Raw genomic sequence first — 14,467 nt, forward strand, 5'->3', positions numbered from 1 at the left:
TCAGCTGCTCCCTCCTGTTGGCTCTGTTCTCGCTGTCCTGGCTCCTGCTCAGCTCATACCAGTGCTCTTAATCAAATTGCCACCTGTCAGTTCTGTGTTTCTGGGCTGCACAAGCCAGCAGGAGACAGCCAAGGTCAATCCCAGTCCTGCTGCAGCTGATGGCAAAGCTGCCATCAGCCTGGGGGAGATGAGATATTCCCTGGGTGTTCCATGAGATCCTACATGGTTATGGAGATCCCTGTCTGCAAGGTGCTGGGCAGGCAGTGCCCTGTGCCACAAGGAAAGTCAGTTTGGACTCTCTCAGAGGCCTTGAAGGATGACAATGACGACTTTTAGTGCTACTGAATTAAGTGAAATAGGTAGATAAGGACTTTGGGTGAAATGCCCCTTTCTTTGTACACGTGCCAGGCTTGAAAAGCATTCAGGGTACACAAATCTTACTGCAGCTGGGGGGATTCTGCTACCATAAACACCTGGATGGACCAAGCCACTGCTAACAGTCTTGTGCAGAATAAAGCAGACTTTGTGTCTGTGGGCAGGTTGGACATAAAGTACCCATTGCTATGACCATGAACAGCCATGGACCAATGTGCTCTGCCTTGAGAGCTCTGTTCCCAAGTCCAGGCAGCAATCTCTAAGCTCTTCAGAAGGTGTTCAGTTTTGTCTTAAAAGCAGCTGAACTCATTCTGCTCTGCTGTTCCCACTGGCAGGCTGTTTCAGACCCTAATTGCTGCAGTGATTAGGAAACCTCTTTTAATTTCCAACCTAAATGTATCCATGGCCAATTTCTATTAATTTGTTCTGGTGCCAGTATTGGCCATTAAGTCAAATAGCTCTTTTGTCTTCTGGTGTTTATCCCCAAGATAGATTTGTAGAGAGAAATCTCCCTTTCACCAGCTATTTTGCTAGTCTAAACAAGCTAAGCCCCTTCAGTCTCCTCTTGTAAAACTGATTCTTCATCCTGAGTGATCTCCCTTCTCCAATTTGAAGTCAGCAGTAGTCACACAGGCAGAAAACCAGAAATCTTTTCTACCTTTAGTGGTTATATCTTAAATAAGTGCATTTACTCTGTGGATTAATTGGCCAAGCATTACCATTCCTCTCATGTAACCAGTTCTTCATATGTCTCTGTGCAGAAGATAGCTGAATAGTCTGGTTCCATCATTAGAAAGATTTGTGAAGGACACCAGCAGTATGTCCTGCTGTAGTAAAACTGCTGTATTTCATCTGTGTTGGTCAATGGATAATGCTGAGACTTTAGGCTGTTTTTTCTCATGTGGTGTTCTTGATCTCTCCCTCCTGTCTCCTCTCCTGTTTTTTTGGCAGGGGGAGACCCTTAAGAGGGTAGTCCATGGGGTGGTGTGTAAGAGCAAGCCCTGCTTTCTTCCTGAGTTTTCTTCCTGTCTGCCAGCACAGTTGTGCTCAGCTGGAGGATCATACTGAGTATTTCCAGCTGCTCAGACATCTCTTTGCTTTTCAGAAGTCTGAATTTCCTCTTCTCTGGCACAGATTTAAATGCCTTTCATTAGGCCTTGGTCTTCATCACACAAAATATCAGTGGTACATTCAGTTTTCATGGTGAAGAGTGATCCTACTGGGAGAACATTAGTGAACTTCTGAGCTAAAACTGGTAAGCTTTGAGGGTTTTGTTCACTGGGGTTGGCAAGACTCTGGAACAGTTCCCTGCAGGTCTAATTATTTTTACCAGACAATCTCCCATTGCAATGAATGGGAAGTTTGGACTGTACCATGACTTCAATGGACTTTATGTTGCCAGGCTGTCGTGTTGGATAACACAACATGCCTTGAGAAGGGACTGCACTGGGAGAGGAACATGCTTGCTGCTGTGCCTCATGCAAGCAGGGCTATGATCTAGCAATAGTTCAAGGTCACATTTTGACTGTGTATATTGTCTTAATTTGCAGCATCTTGGCAGTGCAAGCAGTCCCATTTGTTAGTGTTTGAAAAGAACAAGGGAAATTAAATATGCAAGAGCATTAGAGTACGTTTCAGCATTTGACATAAACACACAAAATTAAAGCAATCCAGACATATGCCTGCTTCTCTGCTGCTCTGCATCAACATGCCCTCAGCTTCAGCTCTGTGACACCTACCCCTTTGAAGGGACAGTTCTGTGAGCTTGTGATGACTTAGAGTAATTTAAAAGTGATACAAGAATGAACTGTGGTGACAGTCTTATGCTTTGACACTGTTTCTTCCATTTTCTTTTTTTTTTTTTTCTTTTGAAATCCCTCATAGCATCAGAGCCATGTGTAGGACTGGCTTTATTCACAGAGCCTGACTTCCAGGAGATCCATGTGTCTGTTGGGTTCAGGGTTAAAACTGTATAGACTAGGAGAGAGCTTGTTCTTGGTTCTGACAGTGGTTTTTCTTGATCAGCCTTAAGTTCCTTCACATATTCTTTTTTTCCTGTGCATTTGACCTGGTAGGGGTGTGTGGGAGTGGGGTGCTCCCAAAATATTGCCTGCCATTTGGTAGCCCATGCAACAGTTGGTATATTTGTGTCACAAGTACTGCTGCTTCCTTACATATTTCTGAAGCTTATGTATTCCTGGACCTCATCTTCAGAAAGGTGTTTTATTTTTTTTTCTCATCCTGCCAAAAATGTAGGATAAGATGAGTTAGGGTTGTTTGTTTTTTTCTGAGAGCTGATACAGAAGGGAATTTCAATTTCCATGCTGCTGCTAACTTTTCATCAAAACCTCCTAAATTTCTGTGTTCACAAAGAAGTTCTTTGTGAATTTGTTCAAACTCAAAATGTTTTGCACCTCAAAAACTTAGTGAAGAAGATGTTTAACCAGCTCTCCAATATGTTCTTCTAGGAGCCAGTACAAGAAAACCTCTTCATATCCATGATTTGTATTCCTGGAGCTGCTACACTCCCTCCTCGGAGATAAGTCCTGATGCTGTGGGGGCAGCACAGTGTTCTCCTGTAATATGTGCTACACCTGAGCTGTGGGTCAAGGAGGGAGGACATTTGATCTTCAGAGCTCAGATCTGCTCTGTCTCATCTGCTGTCAATGAAGGCCGCAGTATCTTGGAGCTGAACCTTGAGAAAGAAGTGAAACCCTGCAAGTCAGGGCTGGCCACAACACCTTTTCCTGCTTTAAACTCCCAATTTAGAGAAAGAGGCAGCATAGCACTCCCTTTTTTTCTGCCTGAGTCTGTCCTATCAGTTTGGATTGCTGGATCTTTGGGACCCCAGTTATTCCTGCACACAGACTGGCATCATGGGAACACAAAAATTGCAGGGTGGCCCAGATATGATGACAATAAAATATTGGATGGAGATTGTTTGTTAAAGTCAGAGCCCTTAGACTACAATTTGATCCAGACTGCGGAGATGCAGCTGGACCTTTCATTCAGATACAATGTTGGTAGTCCCAGCACTACATTGCCCCAGTTCTGATGATTGGTGAAAGATCCACAAACAGAATAACAAAACACAGAACCTTGGAGGTTGTATCAGGGGAGTGCTCTGGAGAAGCAAAAAGGTGCCCTATGCTTTTGTTTCTGTGGACACCCTCCAGTTATTGTTATGAAGCTGAACTTATTGGCTCAATAATTAATTCATTGATTTACAAATAAAGGGTGAAAAGCATCAGGGGGCATTTTTTTTTTGTGAGAGAAATGCTACATTATAACTTTCAGATTATTTTGTACTAAGTGTACAAAGTTAAGGTATTTTCACTTTGGTCTGTCAGTCAATAACTTCAATGAGCAGAGGCTGTGGAGAAGAGAGAGAAATAAAAGTAAACTTCCTACTGACTGATCCTCTGCTTAGGAGTTGCACTTGAAAAAGCCAAAGGAGAATAGTCTGCTTGCAGAGAGAGCATCTAACAGGGCTGTTGACAACCAGGATCGTGAGAAAATAGCAATGGGTTGCTTTAATCAATTCAGAAGGAGAGGCAATCGATTTTAGGGATAGCAAGGGGTTACTCAGCCAATAATTAACCACCTTATCAAAGTTTTCTGCTAAAACCATGGATTATGTTGAACTCAGAGTCCTGGCTCTTTGAGGAGAGTTCAGATCTGAATTTTCCTCTTCCCCAGTGCTCTTTGCTGCTGACATGCTGCCACAGTCAGTGCCCTTTGTTCTTTTTCACAGGCAAAGGGATTCTCTTGTGATACAGCATCTGCACAGAGGATCTGGGGAGAGCTGCCATGCCAGTGTGGGGTGGGAGACAGAGTCAAAGCTGCCCAGGAAATGCTTCTGTTGAGCCTCTTTTACACTGAGATTCTCTACATTAAAAGGGAGCAGGGGAATTGCAATATCCTCCAGTCTCCAGTCCTTCAGAAATATTTAAAGGGCTCTTGTTGTTAATGGTGCCCCTTCTCAAGGCACAAATATTCAGTGGTGCAATTGTGACTGATGCAGTTGGTGAGATGAAGCAGGTGGAAATCCTATTGCCAGAGTTTGAGGGTTCTGGAGAGCTGTCTTTATTCCTGTGATTAACCTTCTCTGCAGACACTTGACCATTCAGCTCAGAGTGCAAAATAATTTGTGGGATGTCCTTTCTTTGTAATATCTGCCACTGCCATTTCTGACTCATTACTGTGCCAAACAAAGAACTGTGTTTAGAAAAAATATTTTGTTTCTTAAGGTAATGAGTTCATTCCATTCCACTGATGCTCTGAATGAGATTAATATGCACTCTACTAGGATCAGTTTGTTTCTGCTACAGTACTGTGCAGAGCCTCAGAAAAGACCAAGACCCTTTCAGACTTTGATAAACCAGATAATGAGAAAGTTTCTTCCCCATTTATGGCTGACTGAACATTTTTGATCAGTCTTTTTCAGCAAAAAGTGGTTTTGCCAAACGAAATATATATGGGGAAAAAACTGAAGAGGCAAAGAGATGCTCTGCATTTGTGAGAAAGAAAATGTATTTAATCTTGTTTTACAATAAGTGGACTCGAATATGACAGGGCTAAATGAAACACTCAGTATCTCTTAGTCAGTCTGTGACAGAATTAGGATCTCAGTTTTGCTGCTCTAAGCCCTAATTCCAGAGTTTTAAACACAGAATCATCTTGTTCCTTCTTTATGCCTTTAAACATAGCTTGATCCTTCTATTTCCATGGACTCTGTGTAATAGGTGAGCAGCCACAAAAATGTTAATTGTATGCTGGCTTTCCCGTTGCTGATGAATATCACTCAAGCCTTGTGCCTTGGTTTCTTTAATTATAACATAAAGTTAATGATGCCACCTCACTTTTGCATAATTCCGGAAGTATTTAATGTTGTTATTTTTCTTGCTGAGCGCTCAGGACCAAGACCTGTGGTTGTTACTTGTTAAAATCAAAGGGTTGTTTGCAAGTTAATGCATTACCTTTGTGGGGACAAGCCAGTGTCATCTGGTCTGTGAGAGCTGTGCTTAGGTCCTGCCCTAGCACAGTTTTCACATGCTGCTTCTCCTGCCTTCAGACAAGTTCTTCTTTTGCACAGTGTTTGGCACGCACTGAAATTTCTACATGAATTGGAAGGTAAGAACAGAGGATGTGACACCAACCTTTTGTTGTGTGCCTTGCAATACTCTCCTTGAGGGTTGCACAAGAAATTGTGGGCATTAACATTCAGATCCAAGGAAGATGTGTTTGGAATTCTAATGCTGTTGTTTATGCTCAGACAAGTCAAACTGTTCTCTGGATATTTCAGTATAAAGCATAAAAGTTTCTAATTAAACTTATAAATCAAGAACACATGCATTGAAAATATTTCCCACTGCTGGATGCAAAGAATATTTATGGGATTTGCCAAAGAGCAAAAGGTGTGTATAAGAAGCCAGTAGTTGTTGCAGATTGCATATTGAAATACTGAAGGCATGCAATGCAGTTGGTAAAACAATCTTTTCCATATTGATAAGCCTGGTCACAGACATATATTTATTTTTACTCTGGAGTGCATGTGTGTCTTTGCCTAATGTAAGGAAGAGAACTCTTTATATCTGGTATCTCTCCTCAATTATTAGGTGTCCCTCTATTGGGAAAAACATTGCCATTGAACTGAAATTCAAAGTCACCATTCTCAGACAAAAAACAGGGAAGGAGTAGTCAGAATAACTTGTCACAATGTGTTTGTAATCCCCAGTTGCCTTCTTTGATTCAGATCAAAATATAGGCTGTCAGGCTTTGTTATGCTGTATTAAAACATTTTATTGGACATCAGACTAGAATCAGTACCATGAGGATGGCACATAAACTTGTAATTTTCTATTGCTTAACTTGAGAAAGAGACAGTTCTGCAAACAGATCTGTCTGAATATCTCTGTGTGTTTCCTTAGAGGACCAATCCATGCACCCAGAAGGATCAGACTGATATTATGCATTTGGATTTTGTGTGTTTGTTTTTGTTATTTGGTTTGTTTTTGCTTGTTTGTTTTTAAGTGTTTTTGTGTGGAGGGGGTGAGTTCATTACTGTTTGTGGGTTTTTTTGGTGGTGGCTTTTTTGTGTTTTGTTGTTTTTTTTTTTTTTTTTTTTTTAATCAGGAGGGTGTCATTGGACTTGCTGGTTGGTGGATCCTGTTGCTAGGAGTAAACCTGACCCTCAACAATTAGTGCTAGAGAGCTTCTTTTGGCCTCCAGCTCTGTGAGGAAAGGTTAAAGTGCTGTGATGCTGCTCAAAATCCATTAACCAAACAGAGTCTTAAGGAGCCTTTGGACCTCCTGACCTTGTGCAATCTCTAACAAACAAATTCTCTAAGCTAATCAATGAAACAGAATAACTTTGTGGTCTTTACATCCACCTACTCTTCAGTGGCTCTAATCCAAAGCCCTAACAGGAGGGATTTCCTTATATTATTAACACAGAGGCTGATAACCCTCTGAGCTGTGTTTTGACCACCTTGCCCCCAGATATTATTTTTAAGACCCCAGGGATATGAAGTCCTGCTGACAAACACATCCAGCCTTTTGGAGCCTAGAAGTGCTTGCCTGGCCTGGCATTAGGTGAGGTTTTCACAAGCTCAGCTGCAACAACACAAAACCTCTCTGAGAGCAGCACATGCCATCTTCCTGCAATGCATGAGCAAAAGGAACATGAATTATGTGTAAATACTGATGGGCTTGAAGCCCAGGAGGAGGGGTGAGTGCATCCTGTCTCTGCCATAGATGCAGACATAATGAAAAATCTCAGGTTTCTTGGGGACACAGAGAAGATCCCAGTGGTCTTGGCATTACGAGGAGGCCCATCAAACAGCATTAGCAGACTAATTAAATGTGCAGCTTAAACTTAATTTTCCTGGTAGCATTAAGAGGGATTAAACATTATTCATTTGGTGATGTCCTTGGTTCTCAGTATTTTTCACTCCCCTTCCCACCTTGTCACTTTGTTTCAATCAGTGATATTACTGGGTTTAGTTTGGGAAATGCGCCTGAGCAGGATTTGGAAATAGGATTTTCTAAGCAAATCTTCATAACTTACAGCACCTGGGTTCCTGTTTTGCATAAGAAAAATACTCCTTCTTTTAATGAAAAAGGTTAATTATGCAAAGTGTGAACATAGTGGCTAAGTGGAGAAAATTTGCTAATCTGTAAATGAGGAGGAGGATCTGCTCTATAAATTGCACTTTCTGTATTTCTCTGTTTCTCTTCCTGCCATGTGAACTTGGTGAGACTCTGTATCAGCACCAGTATGAAACTGTAGGGTGCCAAGTGTTTAAATTAAAGGAAGAAAATCATCATTAGGTGGGTGGTGAGACACTGACATAAGTTTCCCAGAGAAGCTGTGGATGCCCCATCCCTGGGAGCATTCAAGGCAAGACAGGAAAGGGTTTGGAGCAGCCTGGTCTGTTGGAATATGTCCCTGTCCATGAGAGGGGAGGAACAAGATGATCTTTAAGGTCCCCTTCCAACTAAAACCATACAATGATAAATATTCTAACTTGTGTTTTCTGCTTTATTTTCTGACACATCTTGCTCTACAGACAAATCCAGCTCCTACAAATCAATGCCCAGCTGCTGATTGCACATGTGGGGAGAGCTTGACAGACATGATTGTTAATTGATTATGTGGGATCTGTTCTTTTGGACTTGAATTCTAGCATTCTGTCCCAAGGATTTGGTGGTGTCTTCAGCCTATCAGGAGGTGAAATTCTAGACATCATATTAAAACCTGTATGTTCAGTGACAGAAAGAGTTCAAACTTTGACTCCTGGGCATCTGCATGCTGACATGATCTTTAATCACATAATTATGTACTGCCTTTCCACCTGAGTCTCTAGGTAGATTAGCAACTGTAAAATCTCTGAAAGAGAACAAATTATAGAGTGACCTGAAAAAGATGGTTGTGATTATTTCCATTTTGTGAAATGAAGGCTCTGATACAGGGTAGGGTACTGGGGCACCTCCAAGCTAAGTAATAGGCTACATTTTAATTCCTTTTACATGTCCTTGAAATGTGCCATTAGTCCTTACTGCATGCATCAGGAATCCCCAAACATGTCATTCTCTGACCTACTGAATATAGCCAGCAAAATTTTCTGGAAGGTGATGAAAATCAGCATGCATGGGAGGACTTTCTCCATAGATTTTCTTTTAATGTCTATTGTAGCCTTCTTTTTCTGAGTGGAACTTGTATATTTTATTTTCCATACCCAGCTCAGCCTGCTGGATCTGAAAGGCTGCTCTCCTGCTCCTACACCTTCTTCACTGCTGTAATCACACTGTAATAATACAGAGGGAGTTGGTCAAGAGAGGCAATTTCTGTGATTGCTGCTTTTGCCTTATTTGCATTGAACTTTTATTTCTTAGTGGAAGCTCTCAGAGGTGTTTTGTGCTTCACAGTTATAGAGGAAGGGATAGCTCCACCTTGAATAAACACACAGACTGCTAGGTGGAGTAAGAAAAAAATGAGAAAATATAAGTGTTTTTCTGTCCAAATCAACAAAATTCATAAAGATCAGCAGAACAAGAGGGTATTTTTAGCCATGCTTCAGCATGGGATAGGTGCAGGCTCACAGCTGTGGTCACACAAGGGGCATGGAGTGAATTGGGGGGTTGGAAATTCTTCTCCATGGGTTTGGTTGGAGCAGCTTCTCTCCAGTCACCTCTCCAGGGCACTGTTCAAACCTTCCCTTTGTAACTTGAGGGACTGTGAACAGGGGAAGATGAATGCTTGCAGGGAGGTGGTGATTGATGCAGGTGTGTGGCTGGACTTGCAGGAGTCTTGTGCAGCTCTTGGAATGTTTCTGCCTTTGAAACCTTGCTCCTGTAATGACAGTGTGAAAAATGAAAACTTTCCTGGTACCCCTGCCTTTCAGTGCTCACAAATGCCATTCACGAGCCTGAGAGTAGTAAGGTAATGTGTCTGATTTCAAAGAGATGGACAACTTAATTGGTATATAAATTTAGCTCTAATAATGCATATTTTTCTTTGTAATATATTCTGTATACTTTGTGTGTTAGCTGGGTAATTTGTTTCTGCCTTCTACCTTAGGAGGCAGTGGGATGGTGCTATTTATCTTATTTCTTGTGGGAGACTTTTGCAAAATGTTTGTTGGGCTGTTAACTGAGTGCATAAGAAAACAGTCATTGCAATTTTTACTAATCTAAAGCCATTTTCCTTAAGAAACATAGAATGCAGAACATCCCTTGAACAGACAAAGTACATTTAGTTTGGGACTGGTGTATGAATTTTCCAAAGAGAAGAGCTAATCAAAGAGTGATGTTTATAGAATAATAATGTGATTAGAACTGTCTGATTTATTTACTGATAGAGGTAATGTTGAAAATGAGATTTTGAAAAGCAAATTGTCTGTGTGTGAAATTCTCCTTCCATACCTCCAAAGTATAACTTGTATACTGGTTATTGTAAGGACTCTGAAGGGGCTTAACAGGTGGAAAATAATTGTAGGGTCCATTAGATGAAGAACACTGTGACCCCAGGAGGAAGGAACAGAGAAGATGTGGGGGCTGATCTGAAGTTGTGGTTTGACTCCCTCTCCTTCCCGCCAAAACAAAGGCACTGCTATGAAACTCATCTCTCCCTATCCAAGTGTCAGACATGTTCCTTTGGTTTTGCCTCCTCATGCATGCACATGTACTTGCATATGTTTATATGTAAATAAAACCTAATTGCTTATCACTAGGAGACTCTGCTGTGCCTGCTGAGAGCACAGTTTATCTGAGTGACAAGTACAAGTCAGGCTATTTGAAGCGCTCCTGGAACATGCTCATTTTTCTTCAACAAGAAGCAAGGTACAAAAGGTGTTAAACTTGGAATGAAGTGTCAGCTTCATGCTTTGCCACAGAGACAACTTTTTAATTTTTTTTTTTTTTTTAAGTTAGGAAGTAATCAAAAAGCCTTGCCTCCCCAGCACCCTTTGTTCAGCATGAACCACAGATGGAAGATGGGTCTGTGCCTGACAGAGCTCTGCTTTCCTGCAGTGTTTTCTGTCTTGTTGAACAAACAAAAGGTTTTGTTGTGTTACCATCATTGCTTTTTACTTCATTTAATGGATTCCCAGTGTCCTCCTCTCTGCAACACAGCCTGTCTGTGTCAGCACTGTTAACTATTAAGTTGTTTATTATTTATTATGTGTTAAATGTTGACAATGTGACGTGCAAAGGATGTAGGCTGAAAGAGAGGCGTTTATGCAGATGTGATTTATGCTTTCTGCAAGCTGTCTTTGTAAGAATTCTGAGGTTTCATATTTGCAAATCTCAGGTTGGTGGGTTTTACAGGCTATTCAGCTAATTCAGTCCCATCTTTCAAACATCTGTCGCCTCTGAAAAGTTCCCAGTGTAAAGAGGAAACTGTTATTTATAAGAAGAAGCTGTCAAAGATCAGCTATGTTCAACAATCTAAAGCATCACTTACGTACATCAGCACTAAACTATGCTCATTTGGATAGCATGAATGACTAATTTTAGCTTAAAATTGGAAGCAATTACGGGTTCAGGAAGAAAAGTAGGGCTGTATGTCATTAATTGATTTCTTTTGTGGAAGAGCTTGAAACGAACATTAAAAAAGAAAAACATTCTTCAGTGATGTAACCTGTGGCACACAATACACAGATGTTTCACAGATTTGTGTGTGTGTGTCTCAGGTGGATGGATATTTCTGTTGTCATTCTCCCTCGTCCCTACAGCTCCCGAAAAATTCTGCTTTCCCTCCCTGTGCCTTTCAGCTTTTGTGAGACTCAAGCTGATGATAGCTCACACTGGGAACATTGGGCAACTGCTGTACAAAGAGGAGAGGGGTGCAGGAAGCTCTGATATGCTTGGAAAGATGCTGGGGGCAGTTTTCAATATTTGAAGGTCTTATAAGTAAATAATTGCTCCACCTGTGCATCTTGTGGTGAACTGCAGCAGGGGAGTCTCACAGAGCAGTGGTGCTCTGAACGCTGATGAAGGACAGGGAGAAGCATGAACACAATATCTGTAGGACAGGAACTGACTGTGGCAATGCATTCCTTCTGCTTCTTCCCTTCCCTGCTTCCTGGAACAGCATTTGGTCTTCCAAGGGAGTGGTCCTTGGCAATCTGGGGAACAGCTACTGGGTCAGGAATCCTGACCTCTCCCAAATGAGTCAGGTCAAAGAAACTGCCCTGCACTTATTTCTCACTGGAGCTTGCCTTCTATGGCAAGGAGTCAGCAGAATGGTCAGGCCAGATGCTGGGACCAAGCTGTCATTCTTTCTGCTGCCAGTGCTGCAGTCCCTCCTAGGGAATTTAAGGGCCAAGAAAAGCAAGTAAGAACATTGCCCACAGGACTGATGCTATGAAGGATGCCTTAGTTGGTGACCAGCTCTAGGAATGCTTTGGGCTAGTAAAATAAATCATATTTTCCTGCGTGGAGCCAGCAAGTGGGAAGAGGAATGATGAACTGATTTATGTGTCTGGAAATCAGAATCTCAAGGACTTTGTTGGATCTCCTCTGTGAGAAGTTACATTTACATTGTCTTTTGCAGACAGATGTGATCTGTGAGTCTGGGTTGATGGCTTTAAACTCAGTGTTGTGTTCATAGGATAATGTGGCTTTTGGATTAGTCTAGACCATGTCCAGTTATTTCGGGGTGTGGATGAGGTGAGTATCTGCACAAAATCACATCAGCCTGCTGGGTGGGATCCAGCTCCTCAAGCATGATACAATTTGAGGCCTTTTGATATGCAGGCTGAAGTAGAATTTGTAGTCCCTTTCTCCAAGAGAAATCTGTATAGAAACCAACAGGCCTGCATGTGGCCAGGAAACTTAAAAGTCAGAGGTGTTCTGTGGAGTTCTAGTTTAAAAGATAAATACATGCTGAGAAGTTGGCTAAAAAAAAGAAGAATTTCTAGTTTTCTGAATACTTTATATTTGGTTTGGCTTCAAAGCTGGCAGGATTGCTAATTTCATGAGCTGCAGAGGGATGAAAAGACCCTTACTTCAAATCTTGGAGGATATCTGCCAAGTACATCTGCCTTGGGACTAGCACACCTTGCTAGCCAAGGCAGCAGAACTGTGAGGAGTACGGGGTTCACTCAAGAGTCTTTTGTGGATTAGAACAACATTTGTCAAGACATTTTTAATCTTTTTTTATTTTTTTTTTTTACTCAGCAAGCCATTTTTGATGACCTTGTTTCAGCCAAAAATTTCTAAGAATCTCTGCTTGCAGAGTCTGACCCACACACAGGAGACATTTGCCACGACTGTTTCATTCCTTAGGACTCTTTATAGCAAGAAAAAATTACACAAATATTCCATTTGTCTCATTTTTGAAATTCATAGGTAAGATATATGAATTCCTCTGACAGGTTGTGGGCTGATCTCCAATCACTTTACCTCACTTTCCCAAAGACAGAAAAGATCTGTGCAAAATTCTTATGGAAGACAAAATACATGTTTCAGGCACTCAACTTTCTCTGGCTATGTTAAAACTTAGCCTAAAGACTCAGTTGTGTTAAAATTAACTACTTTGGTGTCTCAGTCTCTTATGACTTTCTGGCTACCTCATGGTGTTTGGTTTCTATTTCTACAACTATTTATGTAGTGTACAGCTTCTGACCATACCTAATCATGCCAAAATTTAGATCTAGTTTTAAAAAATAATACCTCTGCATATTAAAAAATATTGTATGATATTTAATACAAAAAAAAATGGAAAATATAATTTCGCTTACTACTGTTTCCCCCCTCCCAGGACCCTACACCTGAATTGTAGGCACTTCAATTTTCAATCTTGCTGGAAAAAAATCTCCAATTCCTTCTATTTTTGTTTCCCAGGGGAATGAGACTTGTGATCCTATTCTGCCTGCCTGTCAGTCATTCTCTTAATAACTTTTGAGTCCATTGGCTGGTCTGAGCCACCTTTGACCCAGGGCAGCCACCTCTCAGATATTACATTCCTACACACGGTGCAAATCAAGACCTGGGTCAAGGAGAAAAACTTTATTAGAAATTTATCCCTCCCACAGGTGAGCAGCCCCCCAAGCAGTCAGCAAGTTGCTGTGGGCCTAGGCTGGCTGTCAAGCTGGGTGTGACATGGGGAACTTGGAGATGTGAATCCAGGGTGGATGGGACAAAGTCTGGAATTGTGGCAAGGGCAGAGGGTTGGAATCACATAGGATAGAAAACAGAGAACCATGGAATGGTTTGTGTTGGAAGGGACCTGAAAGCTCACCTTGTTCCATCCCCCTGCTCTGGGCAGGGACTTCTCCCACCAGTCCAGGTGGTTCAGCATCCCAGGGGAGACTGGATGAAGGGACACCAAGGAAGGTGACTCTATGCAGGAGTGTGCCTGAAATGAGGATGTTAAAACCAAATCAATAAGGATATATTGCTCAATATTAATAAGGATTCAGGCTTCTACCAGCTCGCAGAGGGGAAGGTGAGATGCATTTACAATTCTGTTTGTGTGTTTTGCATTCCAGCTAACTTGGTGGGTGACAATGAATAGTCAGACAACTGATTATTGAGTGTTTGATGATGATCTGTTTAATCTCAGTCCAGAGTGAATATATTTAATGTCTTGATTTTTCTATTGAATATGTTGTGGCATTGGTTGCATACAATGCTTTCTAACATCTTATTAACTAAACAAAATCACAGAGTACTTTCAACAATGAGTGGTTTGTTTGGCTGCATTAATATAAATTCAAATTCTTTTTACTGTCACTGCATGCATATGAACTATCTCTTTCAGAAAAAGAGATTGATTCTCTTCATGAAAAAAATTTAACAGACACTCCCATTATCCAACATACTCTTCTACCTGAGAAAATGTCTAAATTTCAGCAGCTTTTGCAGTAAATAAATACAGCTCTTGGAATATTTCATAGTGTGTTATGGACCTGACTTGCCAGGTTTTCAAACCCTCTGCAGCAATTAAAAGAAATTATTGGATATTTTGCTTATGTTCTTAGTGTTTTGGGAGAGGAATATTTGCAAGGATTCACTGTAAGAGAGCACCAAGCTGGGTGTCATTTGGGCTTGGATTATTTCCATTAATTATGCTCTGTTTGTTAAT

At 41.3% G+C, this 14,467-nt stretch overlaps 1 long non-coding RNA gene across 1 annotated transcript in view; it reads left to right on the plus strand.

Annotated features, from left to right (window-relative positions):
- The first annotated feature begins 5,414 nt into the window (after positions 1 to 5,414).
- LOC134419744 (uncharacterized) overlaps positions 5,415 to 14,467 on the plus strand; it is a 110,493-nt gene continuing 101,440 nt past the window's right edge. The window contains exon 1 of the long non-coding RNA XR_010028132.1: positions 5,415 to 5,508. This is a non-coding gene — a long non-coding RNA (uncharacterized LOC134419744). The remainder of the gene's footprint in view (positions 5,509 to 14,467) is intronic.

This window comes from Melospiza melodia, chromosome 6 (genome assembly GCF_035770615.1).
Source record: "Melospiza melodia melodia isolate bMelMel2 chromosome 6, bMelMel2.pri, whole genome shotgun sequence".
Lineage (NCBI taxonomy): Eukaryota > Metazoa > Chordata > Aves > Passeriformes > Passerellidae > Melospiza > Melospiza melodia.